Below are 19,313 nucleotides of genomic sequence, written 5' to 3' on the forward strand. Positions count from 1 at the left end.
TGTGTTTTATTTATCCAGCATACTTTCCCTCCTTTGTTAACAGCACCGCCTTAGGTGGTTGACAGTGACCTTTCCTCCATGTAGTTCTGGGAGGGTACCAATCCAGTACCACACCAGGCCTGCGCGGTCCTGACACCCATCCGCCTGGCCTCACAGACTGCACCAGAGATGGGCACATGACTGAAGGTGGACCACCGAGAATTTCTGTTCAGATGTTGGCCGGCCGGAGCTCCCTCCCTTCTGGGGGAGTGCTAAGCCGGGGTGCTGTAGCCTTGAGCTGTCTCAGTCGTGTCTTCTTCTTGCTGCAGGAGCAAAGAGAAGCAGAGTTAGAGAGAAAGCAGGACTGCGCTAATTTTTGAGAACACTGCTTCAGTCCTGGACGTCCCAAGCCCACTCTTAAACTTCTTAGTTACACGAGCCAATAAATTCTCCTTTTCCACTTAAGCCTTTGAGCTGACTTTCTGTCACACACAACTGGGAAGAGCCCTGAGGAGAACAGGGACTCTGTTTCCCCTGGTCAGGGGCTTGGGTGAGGCGTGGTTCTGGTCCCAGGGGTGACCTCTCCCAGCCACAGCCGTTCGGCCACTGGAGGCCACGAGGCCCCTTGTAGAAGTGGTCCCACCACAGTGACATTCTGTTTTCTCTCGCTCTTCCAGGAAGTGGGCAGGACCCCCGAGGCCCACTCACATTCTCGTCCTCCCTTACCTCCCCCGCTGTCACATAGCACAAACGCAGAGTGCCCTAGGGTCCACTAGCACCATTCCCAGCCGTGGCCTGGCACGTCCTCTTAGTCTCTGACTGGACACCACTTGACAAGTATGTTCATCCCCACCTCTGTGTCCAAATGTTTGCTCTCAGCCACATCTAAAATCTGTACCTATGCACGTGCCCCCAGCACAGCCTTCCCCTCCTCTTCCTGCAGGCCTGCCTCACCTTCACCTAGATATTAGCTCGTCGGAATTCCTCCAAGCCTCCTCTAACCCATTTCCAAACCGAGCCTCATTTACAACCTCTCTATATTCTTCTGAACCAAATGCACAATCTCAAGGGCTGGAGACCTCGGAGTCAAATAGGCTTATGTTTGGATTTCAGTGCCATCAGTCACGACTTATGTGACTCTGGACAAGCCTCAGCTTTCTCATCTGTAAAATGGAGATGTGCTAGGGTCCCAGGCAGTCCTGAAAGGCGATTCTGATACCGTTGGCTTGTGATGTCTGGATCTATCACTACTCAGATATTTCCAGTGGAGCCCCACCTCCTGTAATTCTCTGCTTCCCGCTCCTGGAAACCGTGGTCTCCTGGTTGTCCTCACACCTCGTGGACCCCTCGGTCACATACTTCCTGGAGCTTCCTTCTTTGTGTGACCTTGAGCTGGGTTCTCCCAGAAGCAGACCTTGAAACAGGGTTTGAGTGTATGTGGTTTATTTGGGGGGTGATCCTAGGACACGCCAGTAGAGGAGCAGGGAGACAGGGAAGTGCAGGAAGCCAGTGCAGAGCTTATTACTGAGAAGGTCACTGCTGTGGGCAGTTGGGCTCCCTCCCACTGGGACCTCTCTGAGGTGGACCCCCAAGGGCGAGGAAGCTAGGAGACTTATACTCTGATTCCCACCTGTCTTTGGCTGAGGGCTGTTAACCCTGGCGTTTCTGCCTACACAAAGCTGGACTTGAGAGAAAGCCCCGGATGGAGAATTTCAGTGGGTGCCACTGCATGTCTGGAAACAGTGAGTGCTGAGCAGACGTGGGCAGGGCCCTGAGGGCACCCCCCATGGCCCCTAACAGCAGGTTTGCCTCTGCTCGTGCTCGGTGTGCTCCATGCGCAATCTCACGTGCTCCGTGACGCCAGCACCCAGCTGGGACCAGTAAGTCCCAAATCTCTGTCCCCAGCCACACCCTCTTCCTCGGTTCCAGGACTGTTTCCCACTGCATCCTGAGCTTCTCCACCTGGTGTTCCACAGGCGTCTTGAAGGAAACACTTGTCACCCTTATCTTCCTTCCCCAGCCCAAACCAGACATTCCTTTTATAGTCTCATTCTTGGTGGATGACATCACCATCTTTTCATTCTCCGGAGCTAGAAATTTCAGAGTCAGCTTTTTGCAACAGCCCTATGATTAGTCTTCTGCCATCAAATCCTCCAACCCATCCTCCGTTTAGCTGCCAGAACTGTTTTCATACAATCTGTCCACACCACTTTCCTTTAAGAATTATATACTGTCTGTTGTGAGAGATGCCTTGTGAGGTGTCTGTCTTGCTCCTATTGACTCCCGTAACCTGTATTCACGACAGTGGGCCTGCAGCAGCCACCTCGTCCCTGAGACTGTCCCCACCCCACCATCACAGTTGAGTGGGCAAGCTGCACCCATCAGATTCTCCCAGGATTTCAGATTGGAGCTAAAAGTTCTTGAACAGAGAAGAAGTGTAACTTGAGCTGTGGTGACAGTATTTCTTTTGCCACACTGACTGAAAAGACAAAACTGGTCTGCAGAGAAAGAAGGAAGAAGCTGTGAGGGACGCGTGACTGCCCAGTGTCTGTGGGGGAAATCGCCCTTCTCTCGTTCTCAGCCCGTGTGGTCCAGGTGGGGCTGGCACCCACCACGAACTTTGCTCCCCTGGCTACAGCCATTGCTTCAGGGTTGGACACATGACCCAGGCTTGGCCAATCAGAGTGCTCTGCTCCCTGGCTTCAGTGACTGGTTCAGGAGTGGGTCCGTGACCCAACCAGGCCAATCAGCCATCCCCTGAACTTCAGCTGGAACGTTCAGGCAAGAGAATCTTTTGGCTGAGATCCTTAGCTCTACAGATGATTTAAAGATGAGAGTGGCCCTCTTTGCCTCACTTGAGGACAGCCTTCTTGAAAATGAAGCCAACACAGAGGAAAGTAGGGTGAAATGGAGAGTGACAGGGTCCTGGTGGTGTCCCTTCAACCCCCGCATCTAGGTGTGCCCGAAGCTGTGTTTACTCCTAGACTCTCCGCATTTTTTTATTGTTAACATATACATAAGAAGATTTACCATTTTAACTATTTTTACGTGTTCATTTCAGTGGCATTAAGTACATTCACATCATTGTGCAACCATCACCATCATCCATCTCCAGAACTTTCTCATCTTCTCAAACTGAAATCATTAAACAACAACTCCCCATCCTCCTCTCCCAGCCCCTGGCACCCACCATTCCATGTTCTGTCTCTATGAATTTGACAACTCTAGGGACCTCACAGAAGTGGAACCAAACAATATTTGTCCTTTTGTGAGTGGCTTATTTCAAATGGCAAATGTCTTCAAGATTCATCCATGTTGTAGCGTGTGCCTAGACTTCCCACTTTTGAGAGCCAATACATTCCCTATTTGGCTTGAACTATTTTGAGTAATATTTCTGTCATGTATGACCAAAAGAATCCTAGTAAACATAAAATAGATGGGAGAGAAAAAAAAATCCAAGACAAAGGTAGAGGAGAGTTCCTTTGCTTTCCATTTCCCAATTCTAGGCCTCACTGCATGAAGCCATTGAGGTCTCTAAAGAAGAGGACCATCTCTCTCTCTCTTAAGCTAACTCATTTCTGGTAAAATGAAAGAGTTGTAACCAACCCAGCCCTCATTCCCTCTAGGATAAAGCCTGAACTTCTCCAGTGTAGGATAAAAGGCCTCCATCTTCAGGTCCTAGACTCCCCACTTGGATCCTAGTCTTAATCCTCACTGAAGCTCTCCCCATTTACCAGTAATCCAGCTTTCTCCTGCCTCTCTGCCTTGTGCTATCTTGTATGCCTAGAATGTCTTTCTTTTCCTAAGCAGAGAACTCCTACATAGCCTTCAAGACCCTGCTCAAGTGTTACCTCCTGTCTGTAGGCTTCTCTGACTCCTTTTTCATTCTCCCAAGCCACTGACACCTTGTATTGCAACGTTTGTAGGTTTCTTAGTCCTTGGATGAAGAACTCCAAGAACGCATGGGTTGTGTTTGCTTCTTTGTGTCCTCGGGCCCAGCACAGTAGCTAGAGGTGACTTTTTGTTGAATAAATGAAGATAAAAAAATGACTTGATCAGCCTCAAAACTTGATATCCAATGCAGTGATGGCTTTAAAAAATGGTTTATCATCTAAGTAGGTTAAATATGTTCCATGAAAGCTTTTTAAAAATTATTACTTTCACTATTAATAAAAATTCAGAGTGAATCCTCAGCCCAGTACAGACATATTTGGCAAAAGTTTCCAAGAGTGGAAACTCGGATTAATGAGACATGACCATATTTGGTCAGATGTGGAGTAGCATTTTCCGTGGCCTGACTTGTACTTTGTATTATGTGTTCTTTTTAAGGATATGGGATATGCACATGCTTATTATGTTGGATTATTCCTTAATCCTTATACTCATGGGTGAACTCAAGAAATGACAGGTCTGGGCATCATGTAAAAATTCACCTTCGTTGCTGCCACATTGTCTCTTCCTTTTCCTTGCTCTCTGCATCTGTCTCCCACTGATGTGTTTGAAATATATTCGAGCAGGACAGTCCACTAAACAATGCATTTTGTTATTATGTTGCCTTCTCCACAGATTGCTTTAGATTTAGATTTTTTGTTCCTATAGAACTTGTAAAACCCTCTCAGTCCCCTCTGGCTTACTGCGGCTTTTGAAAGAATAGAGGATCTTTTGTCATTTGAAAAGTATCATGTCTTTGATTTTTTTCACCCAGTGGTCTTAAGGTTCATAAGTACAGACTATTTTCTTGAAATTTCTCTGTATGCCTAATTCTTTTTTTCTCCCATAAGTGGTTTTTATGGTTCTGATAGCATAACTTGCTCCTTTTGGACAATTTGGAAAATTCAGAAAATGATAAAGAAGAAAAGGATCATCATTAATAATCCCACAAGCCCACAATCCGAGACGGATTTTGTTAAGATATTGGTATATTTCTATCCATTGTATTATTTTTTAAAACAGCTTTATTGAACTGTAACTGACATAAAATAAGCTGCACATATTTAAATTGTACAATTTGACGAGTTTTGGCATGTTTGTACAGCCGCGAACCATCCCTGCAGTCAAGATAGTGACCATCACCCCAAGGTTTCCTGGTGCCCTGGGAACCCTCCCTCTCCTCCTCCCCGCCCCCCAGGGGACCACTCATCTTTTCTCCACTAGAGATGAGTGTGCGTTTTCTGGAAGTTTATGTACGTGTAGGCATACAGTATGTAGTCTTTTTTGCCTAGGTTCTTTGAGCGCAATTATTTTGCATTTCATCCACGTTGTCGTGTGTTCATTTCTCTTTATTATGAGTAGTACTCTATAGTATGGATGTACACACTTGTTTGTGGACTTGTGGACTGACATGTGGGTTGTTTCCAGCCATTCTAGGTACAGCTGCTGTGAATATTCCTGCGGACGTGTGCTTTCCTTTCTCCTGAGAAGGTACCTAAGAGAGTGATAGCTGGGTCATATAATAGGTGTATTTTTGACTTTTTTTAGGAAATGGCCAAAGTATTTTCCCAGCAGTTGTGTTGTTTTGCATCCCTATCAGCAGTATATGAGCGCTCCAATCCTCCACAGCCTTGTCAACACTTGGCACAGTCCATCTTTGTAATTTCAGCCATTCTAGTGGGTGTGCAATGTGTATCTCATTGGTTTTAATTTGCATTTCCCTAATGACTAATGATATTGAACATCTTTTCATGTTCTTTTGCTTTTCATATATCTTCTTTTGGCGAAGTTTCTATTCAGATCTTTTGCACATATTTAAATTGTGTTGTGTGTCTTCTTATTATTGAGTTGTAAGTGTACTTTATATTCTTTGTTGGATAAGTTTGTTAAATATTTTCTTCCAGTCTGTGGCTTGGAGATTTTTTTCATTTTTGTAATCGTGGGTTTTGAAGAGCAAAAGTATTAATTTTGGTGAAGTCCAATTTATTGATTTTTTCTTGCTAGCTTGTACTTTTTGTGTCCTATTTAAGAAAATCTTTGCTAAACCCAAAACCACTAAGATTTTCTCCTGTGCTTTCTTCTGTATGTCTTTTGAGTTTTAGCTCTCAAATTTTGATTTATGGTCCATTTCAGTTAATTTTTTTATATGATGTGAGGTATGGATCCACATTCCCTTTTTGCACCTGGCTCTCCAGTTCCGGCATTTTGAGTATCTTGTGTCATCTGTTGGCACATGTGCTGGGATGACTCGATCTCTCTGCTGAGCCGTTGAATAGTTGTGTGGCCTTTTACAATCTTTGACTTTCTGCATTTTGGTTCAATAATCTGTAAAATGGGGGAGATAGTTACTGGCCGTGTCTGCCTGACAGGGTTGTTACAGAGATCAACTTGAGGTAAGTAATATCGTTCATGATTTTTTCCCCTGAAAAATGAGAAACCTGGAAGTCAGCCTCGACCCTTCCTCCACCATCATCCTCACACTGAGGCACTTCTTACAGATGTCCTGCCTGTTGTCGCCTCACGACTCTATCCCACTGTCCCGGTCAGGACAGGCTCTCTTCTCATCTAGACTGCTGTAACATCCCGCTGACTGGTCTGCTGTGTCCAGGCTTGCTGCCCGCAGACCTGACCTCTCTGCTGCCTCTATGGTGAAACCTGGAGGACAAACCCTGTTGGTCATGTTATCTTCTGATGACCCCGTGTCATCTGCAGGGTCAAGTCCAAACTTTAGGTCTTGCATCCGGGCCCTCCACGCTCTGGTCCTGCCTCCACTCTGGCCCCGTCTCCCACTGCTTGCTGCATCATATTTTACTTGCTGGAACATGCTCCCTCCACACCCACCAAGTCTTCCCCCAGGGTACATGCACACATGCATATGTAAACTCGCTCACACAGACATGCACACACACACGCACACACAGGCATGCACATGCACCCATGCAACGCACACACAAACATGCACACACACCTGTGCACATGCACACGCACCCGTGCATACGCACACTCATGCATGCACACGCACCTGTGCACACACACACAGGCATGCACACACAGGCATGCACACGCACCCATGCACATGCACACACAGATGTGCACACGCACCCGTGCGCACACACACACAGGCATGCACACACAGCAGACATGCACACGCTCACGTGCACACACACACAGGCACACTTGCTGTTGCTCATTTCCACGAGTCTTGACTCGGCTGAGATCTCCTCCTCCCTGTGTCTCCGTTGTCCCTGCCCCTCCGTGCCCAGAGCGTTGTCACGCAGCCCTGACCACACTGCATTGTGAGTGCCATTGTGTCTCTCCCTTCACCATGTAAGCAGCCCAGAAGAGGACTGTTACTTCATCCACTTTTATTTCTTGATCTCCAGCATAGAGTCTGCCCAGAGTGTACCAGGAGTTGTCTGAAGAACTGAACATGACGCCAGGAAAGCGATGATGATCTTCATGAAGGACTGCAGCAGTTGAGTGCAGAAGTGGCTCTTGGCAGCCGTCCTGGTCAGCACTGCCTTGTCTAGATTGAGAACCGGTGACGACAGACAATTCCAGCCTTGCCTCTAGGAGGAGGGGAAGGCAAGGGGAGGCTGGAGCTGCTCTAAGGCCTTCACCTGTCTCGGTGTGGATCGTCGGGCTGTGATGCAGGAGGCAGGAGGGAGGAGAGGTTATCCAGGACAGTGTCAAGGATGAGACCAAGACAATCCTTGTATCCCCCCAAGAGCTGCTTGTTAAAAGGAAAAGGTAAAAACTACAGAGCAGATGCATGAGACTGTGAATGTCCGTACTGCCACTGAACTGGACATTAAAAATGGTTAAAATGGTAAATTTTATGCCATGTATATTTTACCAGAATAAAAAAATAGGCAGGGGGAAAACTATACAGTAGAAAAACTGGACAATAGACACCTCAATCAAGTGATCAGAATTAACCTCACCAGTTAAGGGCAGATGGACATGATGGGCCTCTGGACCTGATGCCTGAGCAGGACCCCAGTGCCCGCATGGGGTTCCAGCAATGACGCACGGCCCCCCCATGAGGAGTCACGGGCAAACCCACGAGGCTCAGGCATAGTCCCTGGCCTGCATTCGTCAAAAAAATCAGTGTCATAGGAGATAAGACAGACGGAAGTATTGTTCCAGATTCAATGGACGCCAGCTACACGTCATACACGATCCTCCAGGAAAAAGAAGTTTCTTTTTTCTCTTTTCCTTTTTTTAAAAATAAAGCACTTTATTGGGACAACTGGTAAACTTGGAATATAAAGTGCAGATTAGATAAAAGTATCAGGTCGATGTCGAGTTTCCTGACTTGGACGACTGTCCTGTGGTTATGAAGAGACTGTCCTTATTTTTATGAAATACGCACGGAAATATTTAGGGAAAAGTGGTGTGGTGTGTACAACCTACTCTCAAATAGTTCGGAAGTAATAAAATTTAATGATGGAGCACATGTGGCAACACGTTAAAGATGGATGACTCCATATAAAAGAAATACGGGAGTCCTTTATGCCATTCTTGTAAACTTTTCAGTAAGTTTGAAAGTATTTCAAAACAAAACAAAAAAATCTTTAAATTGCCTTGGGATTGATTCAATAAATGTTTTTCATCCATACAAGGGCATACTTGGCAGTCATTAAAAATAATAAGAAATATATTTATTGGCGTGGAAACAAGTTTAAAATACATCATTGATTCAAGGGAGCAAGTTGCAGTATGATCTCTGTTTTATTCAGAACAAAACAAAAATCTCCTTTTCTGAAAAACAGTCTGGAAAGATGTGTACCAAAATGTTAATGCTGATTATCTCTGAGTTGTGGAACAAAGGGCAATTTAAATTTTCTGCTTTTTGTTTATCTACATTGTCTACTTTTTCTACAGCATGCATGCATTAATTATGTAATAAAAATTAATTATTTAAAAATCGTGGAGAAACAAATGGCAAAAAAGCTTTAAAGCCACCCAAGTGTGTGGACCGATGTTGGGGACCTTCTGAGCCCGGGTACCTGCCGTCTTTAGTAACCTCTTTCTGGAGCAGAAGCTCGAAGTTCTTTCAACGTCTGACTTCACATTGTGGTGATTAAAAAAGAAAAACTCATATCCTCCATCCTCTGTCTCCGCCAATTTCGCCTTCTCTGGATACAAAGCCCTCAGGGAGCTGTTTCTAGTATATCTGGTATTCTAAATTGTTCTCCATGGTTTTAAGTGTTTTCTGGTCTAATTAAGATAGGTGTTTAAACTGCTGCTCCCACGGTCTCCTGGAATTTTCCATAAGTAATTACGCGATGGTGGGTTCCAGGGGCCAGCCAGGGGCCTCACTGGCCGCCGTGGTGCGGGAAGCTTCACCCACCTTCTCAGCAGGCCCAGGACTGCTTGCTGTGTCCCTGGCCTGCTTAATTCCGAGGGCTGGAAAGACCGAATAGTCCCTTTCCGGGGGTGCTTGCTCTGACACCCCTCACCCGGGGAGCGACTGCAGCAGCAGCCTGATTTCGTCTGTGCGTGGCCTCAGAGTTCCTCTCAGCGTCCTCTCTAACTCCTGTTCCGCTTCTGGACGTCCGAAAAAATCAGATCACCATCTGCCATATTTACCCTTTAAAACTGTGTTTTCCTGTTAATTGAGCATAATGTCATGGTCGTCTTATTTTTATTCAAAATGTTTTAATGAATTTGTTTCTCGTCCTTCACTTTTTGGTCTTGAACTCTTCAGCAGACCCTATAACATTCAGCTCTGAACACAGATTCAGAGACTTTGCTTGTTACACATCGTGCCTCTTGAGACACGTTGGATTTTCTTGTCATTTTGACACTGATTTCCCAGAATGAACTTCCTGGGAGAACACTGTTGCAAAGAAATTGCTCTGCTCTGACAGCAGATGATTTTCATTAGTTTTGCTCACTTTGCAGACACAGCGCATGCACTTTGAAAATTGCAGTAGCAGTGAGCTGCGGCCAGCTGGGTCTGCGCATTTTCCTAATGTGAGCTCATGCCAGCTCATTACATTAGCTTCTTGTATTTGGAGTTAGGCAACCTGGTTTAGAAAGACCATTTTTATTTTTTTATATTGTCCACTGGCAGGATAAACCTAGCATGGGGTAAAGCTTGTCTAGATATTTGCTCAGTCTAACATCGTGCTCAACTTGAGTTCTAAGAAATCTTTCTTGTTACTTAAGCCAAAACGCACTAAAAAGCAACATGAAACTAACCAAAGGAAAAAACTCAATATTCTTCAGGTCATATTTGTTCAAAATGTGAGGTTCTCAGAAAACAGTTCTTCCCATTTTTATCTTAGCTGCCTCCCATCCCTTTTGGAAGCAAAACAGCTTAAAGGTCTTCAGCTAAGTTTATTTGTCTGTGTGGTCATTCCCCCGGGTTTGGAAGAATATTCCTTTTGAAATACTTGAAGAACCTGGACCTCAAACTATACTCAGAGAGAGTGGGACGAGGTCACAGGCATAGCCATGCAAAGCAACGGGTAGCCAGGAGAAACCGCCCTGGAGCCGAGGGTGTGGGGTCACCGTGCGGAACCTGGGTTTCATCAATAGCCTCTAAGACTAGAAGGGGCTAGTGGAGGCATCTGCTTTGGCTGTAAGTGCTTTATGATCAGTGCTGACCTTTGTGAGTGGGGGAAGCCAGCCACAAAGCCCAGGTACGGTCCTTTGAGCCCCTTCTCGAATGTCTGAAGCTATTCCTCCGTCCAGCCACAGGGCCTAACTGAGCACCCCCTGCTCCATCTGGGTCAGGCTCCCGTGTTGTGGCATCTCACACCCCCATAGCCCTCTCCTCTGAGCACCTGCCTTTCTGTACTGAGGTACCATTACTGTCTCTCGTGGATTAAGTGTCAGCTCCACCAGAGAAGAGACCCCGTAACAGCCATATCACCAGCTCCAAAAGCCAGCGATATAGTTGAGTTAGTAAAACTCGGATGCAGTCTGGACTGATTTACCAGTTTCTGTGACAAGGTCTTAGCTCCACAAATGGGTGTGCTTGCATCATTGCCACAACGGGACCAGGCAAGACTTCTGCTGTACCTCTTGAGTAAACTCCATCTGTTATGACAATGCAGTACACGCTAGTCAGTGTAGTATTACTATACTGCACTACACTATACTACACTACACTATACTATACTATACTATACTACACTATACTACACTACACTATACTATACTACACTATACTACACTACACTATACTATACTATAGTATAGAATACTATACCACACTATACCACACTATACTATACTACACTATACTACACTATACTATACTACACTATACTACACTATACTATACTATACTACACTATACTACACTACACTATACTATACTATAGTATAGAATACTATACCACACTATACTACACTATACTACACTACACTATACTATACTACACTATACTACACTATACTATACTATACTATACTATACTACACTATACTACACTACACTATACTATACTATACTATACCATACTATACCACACTATACCACACTATACTACACTATACTACACTACACTATACTATACTATACTATACTATACTACACTATACTACACTATACTACACTATACTACACTATACTACACTATACTACACTATACTACACTATACTACACTATACTATACTACACTATACTACACTATACTACACTATACTATACTACACTATACTACACTATACTATACCATACTATACCACACTATACTACACTATACTACACTACACTATACTATACCACACTACACTACACTACACTACACTATACTACACTATACTACACTATACTATACTACACTATACTATACTATACTACACTACACTACACTACACTACACTATACTACACTATACTATACTATACCATACTATACCACACTATACTACACTATACTACACTACACTACACTACACTATACTACACTACACTATACTACACTATACTACACTATACTTCACTATACTATACTATACTACACTATACTACACTATACTACACTATACTATACTATACTACACTATACTATACTATACTATACTACACTATACTACACTATACTACACTATACTATACTACACTATACTATACTACACTATACTATACTATACTATACCATACTATACCACACTATACCACACTATACTACACTACACTATACTATACTACACTATACCATACTATACTATACTACACTACACTATACTATACTACACTATACTATACTACACTACACTATACTATACTACACTATACTACACTACACTATACTACACTATACTACACTATACTACACTATACTACACTACACTACACTACACTACACTACACTATACTACACTATACTACACTACACTATACTATACTATACTACACTATACTACACTATACTACACTATACTATACTACACTATACTACACTATACTACACTATACTATACTACACTATACTACACTATACTATACTACACTATACTATACTATACTATACCATACCATTTACTATGCAAATTACATTGGCTCAAACTTACCCTGGCTCAGTTGTGGACCAGTCTTCTCTTCCCTTCAAAGCATCCCTCAGCTCTTCCTCGAAGTTCCTAAAGAGTAGCTATCACTACGCCTCACCCATCCTGTTCTTTCTGCTCTGCTCACCTGGTTCTCGTGTCCCCTGCTCTTGAAACCACCTGAAGGAACAATACAGTGGCCTTTGTCCATAGTCCCCTGTGAGATCACTAGTGTCCACACCCCCATTTGTTACCAAGGTCCTGACACAAAGGGTCTTCCCAAAATAAAGGAAAACTTTGGCCCAAAGACAAATGTAAGTCTCCACCCCTAGAGAACAAAACTATTTACAAAATTCAAAAAACAGACTAACAACAATAACAACAAAAATCTTTAAGTTTCAGAAATCAGCTAGGACATATAAAATATGGATTGCTTATTTAATTGTCACAGAAGTCCCATCAGGTCTGTGTTATTACCTCCACTTTAGAGATGAGGAGACTGAGGCTCTGGGACGTGGACGTGTTGAAGTTGCACAGCGGCAGGGCCATGATTCAAACCCAGGTCTGAAGACTTCAGCTCTCAGCCCGATTTCTGCACTGCAGGCCAGCGTCTGTAGAAGTGGCTGATGTGGGGACTTGCATGCAATTAATTTCAGTTAGACCAGCATCATTCTGTGAGGGCAATAGGCAGACAGGCTTGACTAAAGGTGCGTGTCTGTACAAAGACACTCAGAGTACGTTCCTAAGTACTTCCCACTTAGTCACACTCCCATTTAAGGTCTTTTCTCCCCAGGTCTGTATGTATTTCTCCTGGTAACCACAGAACCTCCTGTCCCCCAGGCGGGCCCGTGCAGACCCTGAGCCCTGAGATCCCGTCAGCAGCTCCCAGCAGTTCCAGTGGGACCTCCCAGAGACTCAGCACAGTCCTGGGGTCACGCTGCCAAGCTTGTGCTTATTCTTATTTTCGGGGAGTGTGGGGACGGACTTCCTGCCAGAATCCTGCCCTGGCATTCCAGGTGGCCAACCACATGCTGTGGCCCATCCTATGCTATTTATAGCGAGTGACAAAAATAGCCTCACCTTTCTGAAAGGTGTATCTGTGCCACAGGCCCACTGGCCTCCCAGCGTTGGACAGGAGCCTCTCTCCAGACCTCAGGAGGCGACAGGGCTGTGTCCTCACCAGACCCAGAGGCACCGTGCCCTTCACGTGCACATGCCTCCTGCTCCAGGGGCACGCGGGGCCTGGGGAGGCAGGCAGGGCCTCAGCACTGGGGTGGAGGAAGAACCTCCCAAGGAAGGAGGTGGGAGCTTGGGGAAAGGGAGTAAGCTCAGATGGAACCCAACTGTTGGAGCTGGACACAAAGTCAGGGTGAGATCACGAGCGTTGCTGGTCTGATTCTGAGCCTTGAATGCCTGAGACCCATCGGTCCCCAGTCTTGGGCTGGGGCCGACGCTGGAGTGGGGAGGTTAATGGACCCAGCCGAAGGGGCTGGAGGGACCATGCAGTGTAGACAGATCCTGCCCCTTTCTAGCAGCTTGCAACTCACTTCCTCTTTCTGGCTGTTTCTTACTAGAGGGGCAGCCCTAGAGGAGCACCTGCTGCACTGAGCGCGTCAGACCCCAGGGCCAGTTCAAATCGGGGTGCCAGGGCCCTCCTTGCAGGTTGACGCAGGGCTCTGGGAGGACACTGGGCATCTGGACGCTTCGCAGGCTCCCCAGAGGATTCTGAGCCACAGTGTTGGAGAGCCCTGCTCTAGATGAGCCCTGAGGGGTCTTCCAACTCGAACACCCCTCCGTCCAGAAGTTTACTACCGCAGGGACACGAAAGCCTAGAGGGTGGACATTCACCTCCCGCGATGGTTAGGCGGCTTCAGAATCAGACGCTTATCAGTCGCTTGTTGCATCCTAAGAAATCATCAATTGGGAGCTGATTCAAAGCTGGTTTTCCGTGTGTAAGGCTGACACCCTGGGTTCAAGTTCACCCTTCTGTCTTCTCCTCTAGGCCATCCTGCCCTCTCCCACAGTCGATTACTGTCTCTCCCAGAGGTCACAACTGGGGACCAGAAGACAAATCCAGGCAGGCCACGCATGGGTTTTACATCGTCTGCCCCATATTTTTTAAAAGCTGGATTTGTGCAGGGTCAGACTGGGCATCTGCTTTCCAGCCCACCTGGGGTCCCCCAACCTGAGCGTCTTACATCAGCCGGCCTCAACCCTTTACAATACCCGCCGAGTTTACATCTCAGGCGGTCTCTCCACTCCTGTCTCCAGCCCAGACCTCTTTCTGAGCATCAGGCCCAGATGCCTCTTGGAGACACAATCTAGTCGTGTACTTAATAGAAGGCCTGGCGTGTAGTGCAGGGCTAAAGAACGTTCTTAGTGAGGTTATTACCATCCTGGTGCGCTCCTCAGAGGCCCACAGGCTCCTTGATGCGACCCCTTCACAGCAGAGTTCCTCATTTCCCTCACCTGCACCCCAGCCTCTCCTTCTCCACCTTCCCTCTCTCCACAAACAAAGGCGTCAATAAGTCGCCCAGACTGGGCGTAGTCTCCTTCATTCTGATTTATCATCAAACCTTATGCAAAACCTCTCTTGATTGCATCCAGTTTTCTCCATCTCCCCCGTCGCGACGGCAGCCCAAGCCGCCAGCTTATTCGCAGGGCTGTGTAGCTGCCCAATCATCCTGCAGACGTTATTGTTCTGTCTGACCCACTGTCCAATCAAAGCCACGATGCTTGTTCTACCAAACTTGATCTTGCCTCTCCCTTGCATACAACTCATGTAGTGGCTTCCCACTGCCCCAGGATAAAATCCAGATTCCTTAACAAGACCCTCCCCAGTCGAGCCCACTCCTCTCTGGCAGCCTGTGTTCCAGCCACTCGGGCCTGTGTCACCTCTGGGATATCCGTGCCCTACTGTCTGGGCCCCCACATATGCCGTCCCTCCTCCTGGATGACTTCCCGCCACAATTCACTTGAACACTTCCTACGTTTCCCTCCTCTCTCGCAGAAGGTCTTCCCTGACACTAGATACGGAGTCAGGCCCCCTGCCAAGAGCTTGCAGAGGCCTCGTTTTCTCCCACATGGCGTTCGTCACACTGCGTCCTGGGCTGCGTCCTCTCTGGACCCAGGAGGGCAGGGACTGTCACGTGCGGCATGTCCACTGGCCTCTCTTCCACGCCAGCACTGCTGGGAGCAGAGTGGTGCACAGTACATGTTTGCTGAGGAGGAAGGAAGGGAGAGGAGGAGAAGAAGGAAAGGGGAGGAGGAAGAAACACAACCAGCACCTTCCTCCAGCAGAGGGGACGAGAGCGGACACCCCCCGCCGGCCCCCAACACTGAGAACCCGCTCTTGCTCGGTGCTGCGGCTCTGTGTCTGATGCGCGGTGGAGGCTGTGGAGGGACGGATTCACTCCGAGAACTTGACGGAGACCGTGACCAAGGTGTGAGCAGCGGACAACTACTGCCCCTGTAATCAGCCTCGAGCAACGACTTGACTTCTCAGCGTATGTACACGCGTACAAACTCCGATAAAAATCGAAACCTGAAAAAGTGAAACGATGGAAAAATTCTCGCTGAGTGCCCTGTTTCCACCAACCAAATCAGACTGGGTCATGGACTTGTAAATAGGAGGTCTGTTGTCCAAACACAACACTTAGAGAAAAGGTAATTCTTAAAGTCAGAGAAATATTTAAAGAAAATGCAGTTCATCCACTGCACTAAAAGGTAGATTTTGGCTTCACCAACTGAGAAGCCAGAATAGGGGAGCAAACGTGAACTTCGGGCCCAGAGAACCACCACTTAGTGCACACGTGCCTTTGGGAAATTTACTCAGCCTTCCCACTTTACCTTCTTTGCTGTGAAATGGGGAAAAGGAGACCTGCCTCGCAGGGGTGTTTTGAAGACTGAATACAAAACGCAAAGCACCTCGCACAGCCTGGCTACCAGGTGCTCCTGGACAGATGGCATTGTTCCTGCGTGTCAGTTATTTAAGGGTGTGTGGCTGGGCTCGGACACAGGGAGCTCACGAAACACCACTCTCCCCGTGGGAAGAGGCCCTCTCTTTCCTGTCAGTGCCTGCAGAGAAGAGCAGGCGGTGGCGAGAACAGGACAGCAGTGGCCACAGAGAAGCATGGGAGATGCCAGGGGAGAGCCTGGTTCTCGCTGGATCTGGGGTCATGCGGAAGCGCCAAGCTTTTCTTCCTGTTCCCTTTTCCCTCCCCGGGCAGGCAGCGGGCAGGCAGCGGGCCGTGTTCACGAGGAAGGCCCCTCGGGGAGGGCAGCCAGAGGCAAGGTCCTAGCGGGCGGAAGGAGCTTGCTTTACCCAGCCTGCTCATCTCCCCAGTGCTTTTTTAAAAAGTGAAATTCATATTCAGACATTTTGAAAAATAACATTTTATCTTATTTCAAAGGCAAATCATGTTCATTCTGGAAAATTCATACAAGCAAAAAGAAGAAAAAAATGACCCCAAATTCCACTGCTAGATAACTACTGAAAACATTTGGAGTCCATCCTTTCCAAGTGTTTTCTAGGCAATAAGAACATAAACCAGTATGTCTTATATAACAAGTGAGATCAGGTGCCACCTGCTATTCTGTAACCTGACCGTTTTCAGTGAACGGCTTTCCATGTCAGCAAATGAAGGTATCTAATGTCACACGAGTGACATCAGGGGTCAGTGCCACAGCGTCACGGCGGCCTCCCCGGGCCGAGACTCGTAGCTTCTTTCTGTGAACATGATTCAGGACTGACTTTGTAGTCAAACCTTTATACAACCCCATTGTTCCCTTACGGTGAATTCTCACACTCAGTCGTAATTTTCTCAGGAAAACAAGACAACAAGACAATATGATTAAAAAGTTCAAATCGTAAGTGGGCCTCTTAGGTGGGAGGAGGGGAGAGGCTGTAACTCAGCATTATGCTTTTTATTTCCAATTCTGTTCAACCTCCAGATTTATCACAAGTGCAGCCTCATTTCTAGTTGACAAACTTAAAAAATAAAGATGACACAGCCACTGTCTTTAAAGAGATTGCAACCTAAGGGCAGAGATAAGAGACAATGACTGTGTCTAGTAAGTGAATTTTCTCTTCCAATTGAACACACAAGTACCTGGCTTTTCAGGATAGGAAACAAGGAAAAGGTGGATATCATCATGTCAACAAGAGCCGATGTTTACTGAGGACTCACCACGTCTGGGAAGTGTTCATGTCTTAAATGGTATCCTGGACTAGATGTCTCTGTCATCTGATGCTCACAGCCTATGAGGTAGGTACTGGGGTTATGAACACTGTGTCATCGTGTCAATTGTAGGGAAGTTCAGTAACTTGCCCGAGTAACTCGGCGAGTGAGTGGTGGAGCTGGGGTGTGATTGGAGGCCCTTTGAGGCTGGAGCACAGTGACCTGAAGCCAGCGTGGTGGTTTAACCTGGGCACTGCGGCCTGCACACCGGCTTGCTGATGCCCCTAGTGGGATTCATGGTGGCCCATCAGTGCACCTTCCACGCACTGGCGGCCTTCCTCAAGGCCCAGTGGCTGCTCTGGCCTTGGAGAAAGTGGGTCACTCCAGCGTGCATTACCGCTTGGCCTCATTTCGCCTGAGCCCACCAAGAAGCTGCCTTCAGCAGGTCACCAGGACCTCCGGGACGGCCATTCTTTGGCCACCCCAAGCTGGTGCATTTTGATGCTTTGGCCTGTACCACCAGGTCTTCTGTCCACGTCTTTGTGAATCCAGCCACCAGCAAGCCAACGGGCCTCCAGAAGACTTCGGGAGGGGCCTTCCGAGGCTGACGAGCCTGGCTTCAGTGTGAGTCGTCCGTACGTGGAATTGCACCTGTCTGAGAATAAAGTTTAGATTGTTCTCTAAACGATTTCTTTTGATTCCTTAACATCTGTTTTTATCCTTATAATGACTGTCAGTTCCTTAAAACTTTTTACAAGAGACACATCTAACTCTGTCGACCAAGCATCTCCTTGCATCAGGCCCAAGAAAAAGTGCTTCACATGGTCTTGCGGAGCCCTCAGGCCCGCCTGTGAGCAGGCGCTGCTCTCACCTCTGCTACAGACGGGGAAGCAGCTCTGAGAGAGGAGGGGACGGGCCTAATGCTGTTCAGCTGGAGCTCCTCCGGGGGACTCTGCAGGCCCCAGGCGTGCTCTCCACACGCATCTTGCTTTATCTCCTATATCAGAGCACGGCACATATTTGCCATGGGTTGGGTTCACTAATCTGGTATGATTCATTAAATGTCCTCAGCTTCTTATAGTTAATACCCACGTGACCTCTTTTTTGTTTTTAAAAGATGTGGACTTTTTAAAATAACCGCCCTTCTTTCATCTATATAAAACAACAAACACACTTTTGGCAATTTTCTGATAAATCCACAACCCCCATCAGTCACTGATGCCATGGCTTGAAGTCTAAAAGTAACCACAAATGATCAAATCCTTGATGCTGAAATATATGAGGACCCTGCTTTGGTGTATTAATAAAAATGGTTACCATTCACTAGCGCTGACCACAAAGTGCTTCGCGTTCCTTACTTCTCTTTCTCCTCTCCTGCGAGGGAGGTGCTCCTCTCGCCTTCTTCAGAGAACGTTGAGCTGGAGTGAGGAAGGAGTCTCCCACTGCCCCAGGCCTGTGATGGAGAACGTGGGTTTCTCTCTCTGGGCCTCAAGTTCCTCCCTTGATAACATGTGACCTTTTACAGTTGGGTCCCTGGATGTTTTTTGAATATTTGGAGACTCTTGATCTGCTTTTGTTCAACTGAGTTCCAAATGCCGGACACATATAAATAACTTTGGAATGCCGTCACCATGATAGAAACAATGCTAATTGCTGTTTCTGTGTCATTTAATCCATTCAGTTTCACGTAGTGATGGATCAATCTTGAGATTTTAA

General features: G+C 46.6%; 1 pseudogene; it reads left to right on the forward strand.

The window, feature by feature from the left end:
• LOC147916527 (uncharacterized) overlaps positions 1–18,225 on the forward strand; it is a 93,253-nt pseudogene extending 75,028 nt beyond the window's left edge.
• The last annotated feature ends 1,088 nt before the right edge of the window (positions 18,226–19,313 follow it).

The sequence above is a fragment of the Ceratotherium simum genome, chromosome 7 (genome assembly GCF_057802395.1).
Source record: "Ceratotherium simum simum isolate JZ-2026a chromosome 7, ASM5780239v1, whole genome shotgun sequence".
In the NCBI taxonomy this organism is placed as follows: Eukaryota; Metazoa; Chordata; class Mammalia; order Perissodactyla; family Rhinocerotidae; genus Ceratotherium; species Ceratotherium simum.